At 35.7% G+C, this 9868-nt stretch overlaps 1 pseudogene; it reads right to left on the bottom strand.

Moving 5' to 3' along the window:
- Positions 1 to 1866: 1866 nt before the first annotated feature.
- LOC113458240 lies at positions 1867 to 2353 on the bottom strand (annotated as a pseudogene).
- Positions 2354 to 9868: the final 7515 nt, after the last annotated feature.

The following is a 9868-nucleotide window of genomic DNA, read 5'->3' as shown; positions in this document are numbered from 1 at the left end:
TCCTATGGGGGCCCTACAGACTGAGTTCCAACATGAAGGACAGAAAGGCTTAAGTATGGTAGGAGAAAATGAAATGTCAGAACTCAGAGAGACAGAGGATAGAACTGTGGTTGCTCAGAGGCAAGAGCAAATATGATGTTCATTCGGTGGTACAAACTTTTGTTTGTAAGATGAATGATTCTGAAGATCAGAATTACAAAATGACAACTATGGATGCCAAGAGTGAGACACAATAGTCTTCCCTAGGGAAAAGTATACAACTGATTATCCAATACCAATTGGTCAGTGTTGCAATCATAGATATGTGTGTGTGTATAAGTATCATAGAATAGACTATACTGATTATGTTTAATGCATTTATAAATTAAACACATGCACACACACATATACCCTTACAGAAAAAGAGCCTAGAGGTCATGGATTTGAGAGAAAGTAAGGTGGGGCAAATGGGAACATTTAGAGGAAAGAAAGAGAGATGAAAAGGGGGCATAATTATATTTTAACTTCAAAAAATTTAAAGTATAATATGGTAACTGTAGAGTTGATAGCAATACATTATAACCCCAAAGTGCTTCAAGAGAGTAAGTTGCAAGAATACACATAACATACATACATGTGCATGTGTGCTGACAACAAACATACCTAGGCAACTTGGTGAAAAGAAGGAGCTCCATTGTGAGAATAACTATACAACTCATAGTTTCAAAAATACTCTGCTACATGCACGAATATACATACACATATTTAAATTAAAATTTAAATAAATGAATTCTAATTGACTAAAAATCTAGAGATTTAAGCACTAGTAATATACTGTTTTAAGCAATGTCAGATAGGTTAGCGAAATATGATTGCATAAACTTTATTATCAATAAAGCATTGAAGGCAAGTGCTGCACTTTATGTACTTTTTGCCCGTTGGGAATCTGTTATAAGACACTCTGTTTTATGAAGACTACAGGAATACACGGGGATATTCTAGAATTTGTAAATGTGATACCTGGTCAAGCATGGAAGATAGCATTCCACAAACTTCAGTCCTTTATGAGGCACTTACATCCTTTCTCCCTCCTTTTCTCTGGTTTCCTTAGCTTTGGAGTACATGATGAAGGTAGGCCTAAACAGTCTACAGTCTCTTATTCCCAACACTTTAATCAGACCGTCTCTGCAGCAACTGGAAACCAGCTGCACTTTTACTATTGGTAAAAATATGTGCTGTATTTTTAACTTATAAGCAATGAACACAGTCTTCAGAAACAGAATTGACACTGAATTTCAGATCTGCGCATTTTCATAGAACTCGTCCTTCCTAGAGTAAACAGCAACGGGGGCCCATGTCCACATGGCTGTGTGCCCGACCTATATGTAAACTACCTGGTAGTGTTACAGAGAATCTTTGGCACTGGTTAAACACCACGTCTTCCTTGTTTATTTTATTTATTTATTGTGGATGTGCTCCTATAAACTTGTCTAAAGAGCATACTCAAACTGTGGGGACAGCTATGAGTCAACCAGTGTCTTCAGAGTTGGTGGCCCCCAAAAAGCAGGTATCACGGAGCAGAACTATGGTTGTGCTTTCAGGCATAAGGAACCTTTGTGACTTTTCTCAAAGAAACTTGTTTGATCGTTTCCGAAACTGGGTCTCACTGAGTAGCAGGGACTGGTTGCAACTCACAATGAACATCAGGCTGGCCTTGAACTCGTGGAAGATCTGCCTGGGTCTTCCTCCTGAGAGCTAAGATTTCAGGTATGCATCTCCATGCCCATCTCCCTAGAAACATTTAAAACCATTTTCATCTTAACATCAGTCCAGTCCTCTTTTAGTTTTTTTGTTTTTAATGTTTATTGACAATATGACAGAAAATATTTAAACGACTCCACATGGTGTTTTGAAATTCATCTGCACTGAATGAAGGCTGACTGACTCACAGGTTGGAGAGTGTCAAAGTCCAGGAACTTCAACATTTCTTTGGTTTCAGGATCTACCTCAGTGACCTTGTGATCTGGGGCAGAGACCTCAGGAACATAATTATCTCTCCTCTCTCTCTCTCTCTCTTCCTCCTTCAAGATAACCTTCCACGAGTTACAAAAACACAAGTAGATAACTGAACTGATGTTAAAATGAAAACTTCTTAAATGTTTCTAAGGAGTTGAACGTGGTGGTGCTCACCTGGAATCGCAGCTCTTAGAATCCTCTTCAACAGGTGTATGATGGAGCCACATCTTGTTGCACACTTTCTGGCTGGGGACAATGGTGATCTTGCACACACACATGGTGTGGCAGTCCTTACCCAGGTAGGTGTGGTACTTCTCGATGATGCCTTCTTCACAGTTTTGGTGTGAACACAACCCATGTTGACAGGTCCTGGTAAAAGAAGACACGGGAAGCACTAGTTCAGTCCTCTTGGCAAAACACTTAGTAGTTAGAACTCATATAGTACAACAAACACGACACCATCCTGAGAATGTCTGAGTTTTGGCATGAAAAATCATAAAATTATTGTGTGTTTAAATGTATTCCCCTATAATCATAATATGAACATCTGTGAATGTGAGTCTATTGGACAAAGGGTCTTTGTGGATGCTCAAGCCCAGAGATTTTCTTCTTGAAAGGGAAGAATTTAAACAGAGAAACAAAACAAAAAAAAAAGTGTGTGTGTGGGGGGGTGAAGACGAAAGAGGAACCTGGTATTCAAGCTAAGGAAAGTTCTTTGCTCCCTTCTAGGCAAGACTCCCATGTTTCTCTTCAATACTCAGAAGGATCTTTGTCTGTAATTTTAATTATTAATTCAGTCCTCCAAGAAATGAGGAAATAAATTTCTATTACTTACAGTAGCATAACACCTAGAGGATTGGATAGTGTCAAAATACAGTGTTTTGTTAAAATTTATCCATTTATAGAATTTTCCTGAAATCCATAAAAAAGAAGTGGTTAAGAAATATTTGCAGCTTGAAGAGTAAAAGTGCTTACTAATTCCATTTGTATGAATTTTATTAAATTTAAGGCAGAAAAAATACCTCAGAAAGATATAAATTTTTCATAACGTTTGTTTTTTCTGGTTGTGATTCTAATGTTTCATCACATTACTTTTATAAACTACAGAAAATTTAAACAAATACCCAACCATAAGTTTTACCAACCAGAGGAAATTACCATTTCAATTTTATTATCTATGTTTCCAGTCTTTCTAGAATTAAAGATGTATATGTGCATATATTTCTTTTTGACATTTTTTTGGGAGAAAGGATTCTGCTAATTTGCTTTTATTTTAAAAACATAAACTCACACAGTGTTAGTGAGTTTCATGTTATTCTCTATTTGATATTATATTAATGTACCTATAACCAATAGGTTATAACTTAAAAACAAATGCATTTTATATTTTATGTCTGCCATTTGCCTTAAAGCAGATGTCTTTGAAGAGGTCAGCATGCTAGCATTTCACGTAAAGCATTTTATGTGGCCAGAAACATAAAGCAGTCATCCAAATGTGCTTCCTATTAAGGTTCTAGGGTAGCCCTCCCTTGCAGGGGCTGTGGAGTGGTTTTTCAAAGCTCTGCAAATGCTTCAAAAGCAAAACAAAGCAAACAAACAAACCAAAAAAAAAAAAACCCAAAAAACCAAAGCTTTAGTTCATAAGCTCCAGGCTGAAAGGTGGCCTGTTTGTGGTTGCCCTCTGAAGGCCGAGGGAAGGAACCCAAGACTCATTACTAAGACCCTTTGTTTTCCATGTGGTCCTCAGAATGAAATGTGCAAAATATACAAAAACCCACTCCCAAATAAACAAACAAACAAACAAACAAAAAATCTTTACCTGTTGCTAGTCATAAATAAAGCAGCCCAGTGACTTAATTGCGCTTCCTCTTAGGATTAACAATCGTCAGAAGGGATGTGACTATATGTGTAAATGGTATTTCAAATCTTTATTTACATAAGAGACTTCTAGATTTAGCAATAGAACTGTAGAGGCTCTTGTAGGAGGAGGGAGCTTGTTCTCCCCAGCTGCCCAGCTAGCTTAGACCAGAACTAATCACGCAGAAACTGTATTAATTAAAACACTGCTTAGCCCATTTTCTTTAACTTTTTATTGGATAACTCTTACATCTTAATTTAACCCATTTCAAGTAATCTGTGCATCACCACAAGATCGTGGCCTACCAGCAAAGTTTTAGCACATCTGTCTCTGGCTCCTTCTTCCCAGCATTCAGCCTAGCTTTCCCTGCCTACCTAAGTTCTGCCTTGCTCTAGGTCCAAAGCAGTTTCTTTATTCATTATTGGAAATCACAGCACACAGAGGGGACACCTACTTGAGGCTATTCGTTAAATTACAATGTTGCATATAAAGAGAATAAATGCACTGTTATATCCCAAATATAGTATAGTATAGATATCCAAATATAGTATAGGATAGATATCCAAATATAGTATAGGATAGATATCCAAATATAGTATAGGATAGATATTCAAATATGCTATAGGAAATATCCCTCTAAATCGAAGTGGGCATTCTGTATTCACATACCCCAAATTCCAGAGACACATGTACTTATGTGATCATTACTAGTTGAATTGAAGTAATAATTTTCTGTATAACCAGTTCACATCAGTTAAGGAGAAAAATCTATCTTCTCTAGCATAGCCTTTTTAGATAAGCTGAAGAGAATAGCAAAGAAGACATCTTCTTGGTCTGGATATTATGTAAACTACAGTGTTCCTGTTTAAAAATATTAAGTCCCAGACCACTAGTTCTACTTAATTGCTTATGAGAAAATATCCACCCCAAATAACAAAGAGAAAGTCTGAATATTTTTCAGAGCTTACCACGGCCACTCATGTGGTAACTAGAGACTGTATGGGCTAATGGTGACATTTATAGTAAAGAAACACACTGCACATTTCTGAGGAGCTTGATTGCTTACTCTCTTATCAAATAATTAAAATTTTAATGAAAATTATGAATAAAATAGATACAGACCCAGGGGTCACCGTGGTATTTTTTGGAAGTAGAGTCTTATTATTTTTGGAGGAAGACCCTGATAGAAAGGTTCTGATTCAGTATCATGAAATTGAACTCTTATGACAAATGTGGAAGATTAGGAATGACAAAACAGACCTGGAGGTTCACTGGTGAAAATGTAGCCAACGGGGGTTTTAAGGACTGAATTCCTTGGAAAATAGTAAGTGTGTTGGCATATGTTTCTATATTCTAATCTTAGACACTTCATTACAACTTACAAATATTGCGATCTGATAAGTGTAAACGATGTAAGTGTCTTTTAAAATATGAGGATATAGAGATGAAATGAAGGTAAGGAATAGTAAATATGAAAATTTCCCGATTTTCAGGCAAACGATTTAGAGGAGTGGGAGGGATGAGGCAGAAGACATGGATGAGCAAGACTTCAACTTTGAGACTGAGGATAACATACAGATTAATTTAAAAATGAACTGGCTTTAAATCAACTGTGAGGAGAAATTGAATAATGAAGAGGCAAGAAGCCAACTTTTGGTTTAGGAGATACAGCAACAAATTTAACACAGTTTAAACTTCACTACAAGATATAATTATAGATTAGTGGAGAGAAAGGCAACGCGTTATTTAGAATCCTGACACTTGTGGAATATGTATTTGTGGTGTTGCTTCCTGAGAACACGGGCACGGATACTACAAGTCACTTCTGACAGTGTGCGGCTGGTTGGAGTAACTGAAAACTGAGGCTCATAAATTGAGAGGAACTTTTATGACAAAATGAAACAACAGCAAGCTTTTGTGAGATGAGATTTTATGTGAGAACAGGAAGACAAAATGCGGGTGACCTGCCCAGTTCAGACCTCTGGTCACACAGAAAGCCCTAGATGGTAAGCTATGCTTCAGTTCTCAGAGGTTCTTTTATGACCCAGCTGCATCTTCATCTCCTGACCCTATGCGTTCCCATCACTGTGGAAGTGTGTGTGGGAACTGGGGTTATGGCTCTTGTGATGGCAGTGGCTGTGTCATGGTAATGATTTCGGCTAAGATGGTTTTATGGCTATGTGGCTAACAAACATTCGATTATGGAAGATTTGGAGATTTGCTTCTGGAGTATTACCATTGATTATTGACTCTTCTTTAGTTCCTCAAAGATCCATTCTATATCACCTTCAATCCTAACAACACACCACCAAAGAAGTGGTAAATCATTGCATGGTACGAACCTCATGTGACTTTAAAGTCCCTGTAACTCCTGACTTTGATGTGCTTCTCACAGAGACTGGAGATATGATTGATTATTCAAAATTTTGAAATGTGAAAAGTCAATAGGTGTGCTCTCATGTGAAATGACATCTCTTTTGAAGTCCAGGTAATAGAGTTGAGCCACAGATTCTTAGATATTGGCTTGTACACTGAAGTGATCACTGAAATGATCACTTTTGTCTTTGATACTGTACATGAAAATTTGAGTTAATTTTCATATTTAATATATTTTCTCTTCTAAATGAAGACCAATTGATTAGCTATATATTTTTAAATACAGAAAAATGGAGAAAGGTGGTTTTGGAAATATCTCAGAGGATAATGTGTTAGTGTGGAAATGTGACCATGTTAGATCTCCAGAGCCTACCATCCCGATCATGTCAGAGACAGAGACAGGAGAGCCTCTGGAAGCCCACAATCCACCTACCTCAGAACAGCAAAGATCTTTTCTCAAAGTGGAAGGGGAGGAATGACAGCTGAGGTCACTTCCACATACATGTTGTGGCATGTACATCATGTTTATATACTCACACATTTACACATACAAAAATTGATAAAGGATATATAATGGTGTCCATCTTACTGAGAGAAAGTGGATCATTGTTTTAGTTCACAAATAATGTTGTAATCAAAGGACCTATGGGTAAAATGAAAGTTCCTAAACCATGCTAAGGTTATGACATTAAACAATAGGTCTCAGTAAAATATTGTTCCTCTATAAAAACCTCAAAAATCTTCCATCCTTCAAAATGCTTGGTGATTGGAAGAAGGTTTCATAAACAGTACATAATGAAGATTACACTTAAGTTGGAGAGCTTTTAATTATAAGAAAATAAAACCTTCAGCAAAGTTAATACAACATGTAGTAATATGTAAGCTCATAGCATATTATACAACTGTAGTTCATTAAAAACAGATTTTCAAGTGTTTAATTAACCAAACAAGTTAATTCTTTTTCTTTTTAATGTTTTTATAATCCAAAGTCTAGAGGTATAGCACCAACAAAATTTTAGAAATCAAAATGGAAGTGCTGAGTGCAAATATTGATTTATTCTTTACATAATATAAAATTGATTTGAGTTGGAATCCAGATTTATTTAAAAACTAATTCTTTTAAAAACTAATTCTTTTAAGTTGGAGCAGAGACTTGTTGGGAAATAAGGATTACTGCATAGGTGAGTGGGTAGGATTGTGAGTGGATAAGGGTTGTAGGTAGGTAGATGGGTGGACAGGAGAATAAGAAAGTAATGAGGAAGTGAAATGATCAAAATTATCTATCTATCTATCTATCTATCTATCTATCTATCTATCTATCTATCTATCTCTCTATCTACCTATCTATTATAAAAGAATGAAAAAGTTAAACTATAATGCCATGAGCTTTCTAGAGGAAACCAGAGTGACTGTATGTCCCAAAGATTTGTGAAGATTGCTCATACTGGAGGGCAGCATTGATAAAAATTTTTAAACAATTAAATGCATAGAAAAGCAATTATTTGAAGTAAACAAAGATTTTTTTTATTATGAAACAAAAAATACAGCATGCGCAATATTTGATGCTCGGATTCAAAGGTAAAAGTATCTGAGTATACTAAGTATTATTAAAAATGAAAGACAGTCATATACCGAAAAAATGTGTTTTCAAATATATCTGAAAAAAGTTACTTTAGAAAGGTTAGTGATTAAGACAAAATTTAGTTTAAAATGAAAAAGTACTTCTTTAGAAGATATGTTAATGGACAGAGGACATTTGAAACAGTTTCCTGTGTTGCTCATTATTATGGAAATGCAAATTTAAATGTGATGAGGACCACACACTCACTAGGATGGTTAAAAATAATCACAATTAACAATATCTGGCAGTGGAACAGATGTAAGAGTCATCAGATTGTGCACATTTTGAATGGGCCTAAAAAATATCACTCTGGAGAATGTTACAGTTCTTATTAAGTAAAACAGTTTAGGAATGAATAAGTTTGCTCCTAGGTATTTATTCAAACAATGTCGTAAACTATGTTTAAAAATTCTTGCATATCTCAGCTCTCTCCTGTGGAAAAGTTATTAAAAATATTAAAGAAGCAACCTAGTAGAAGCAACTATTATCCAGAGGAAAATGAGAAAAAGGAGCACTTTGAGATACCAAGACAAAACGGAGTGTCTTGGAATCTTGGAACAGCACAGGGATTAGCCACAATGGCCACAAAAAAGTAAAACTCTGTTTATATGATAGTCTAGAGATGCAAATCCAGCTTCTGGGAATACCAGCAGAAAGTCAGGGTCACTGTGGTGCAAAGTGACCTGATAAAGGTTTGAGAGAACTCTCTAGGGCTTTAAAAAATTTATGTTTTGATCATTGTACATATTACTGGATTCATGTGCTACTGAACCTCATCAAAAATGAATATTTAAGACATGGGCCTTTGTATGTATGTGATACTACATCAGTGCAAACATAAAGAGGTTTAGATTGACTTAACTTTTCAAAGAGATCAGCATTAAACTGATAATGCCCCTGAGATCAGTAAGGTCTTTTCACTTGAAGCCCTCGAGGCCTTTCAGGAATCATTGCACTGATGTCTTAAGACATGCTCCTTGGTGAGATACATGGGAGGTCATTTAGGAGAGAGTTAAATAATCTTAAAAATAGCAATCTTTCCCACGATAAGAATGGGAAATATGATAAAGCAGGGAGTTAGGACTCTATATAATGCTACTATGGATGGCTTAATGATTTAGCTGGGATTAATATAATGCCCATTGTGATTACTATCAGTTTGGTAATTCATATTTTATCCTTTATAAAGTGGGTTTATAAATGTACAAAATATGAAAATTTGACTAATAATATATAAGCCTTAGAAAGACTTACTACTGATAATGCACAAGCCTTAGAAAGATTTAATAAAGAAAATAATAAAAATACTCAGATACAGACAGAGAGATTCAGACAAGAACTTATCACACCACTGCATGATAAAACTGAAGGGGGTAATCCAAAATTATTATAAAAACCAACTTTAGTTTGTCCTGTTACTATATAAGAATGACCAGTGGACAATAGGCACTTTCTGAGATTATACAGAAATTAAATGGAATCCTATAGAAGTATTAGATTAGTATTAAATCTCCTATAGTAGGAGATTTAAGGAAGTGATCATTTCATATGGAATGCATTCACTCTATGTGAAGCAGATGTTAAGTTCATGGGCAACTCAGAACAGAATTGTCCTCCAGACTAGGAAGGTTTGGCTAGAGCAATATTGGAAGCTGGTCCTCTGTAACAATGGTAAACATGGTAGACAGAGGAAGCTAGGGCCACATAACAATGAAATAAGGCTAGAGACATTAATATTCCCAAAGATCAGCTGCTAGGTGAAGGTCAATATACTGATTTGCAAAGACAGTTTGAATTTGATGATTGCACCGTGACCTTATGTCGTTTAGCAGCCTTAAATATTTGGGACAAGGTTGAAGAATCAGGAAAGAAGTCTGAGTCATTTATTAAAATTATGCAAGGCCCCAAAGAAGCCTTCACTGTTTTTTTTTTTAACAAAGATTGATTTCTGCTGTAAATAGAATAGTATCAGATCCAGAAGTTAGACGAATATTTCTTGAATCTTTGACTTTTGAAAA

The sequence above is a fragment of the Microtus ochrogaster genome, chromosome 2 (assembly GCF_000317375.1).
Source record: "Microtus ochrogaster isolate Prairie Vole_2 chromosome 2, MicOch1.0, whole genome shotgun sequence".
In the NCBI taxonomy this organism is placed as follows: domain Eukaryota; kingdom Metazoa; phylum Chordata; class Mammalia; order Rodentia; family Cricetidae; genus Microtus; species Microtus ochrogaster.
Note: the sequence above shows the minus strand (reverse complement) of the source record. Positions and strands in the feature narration are given on the sequence as shown.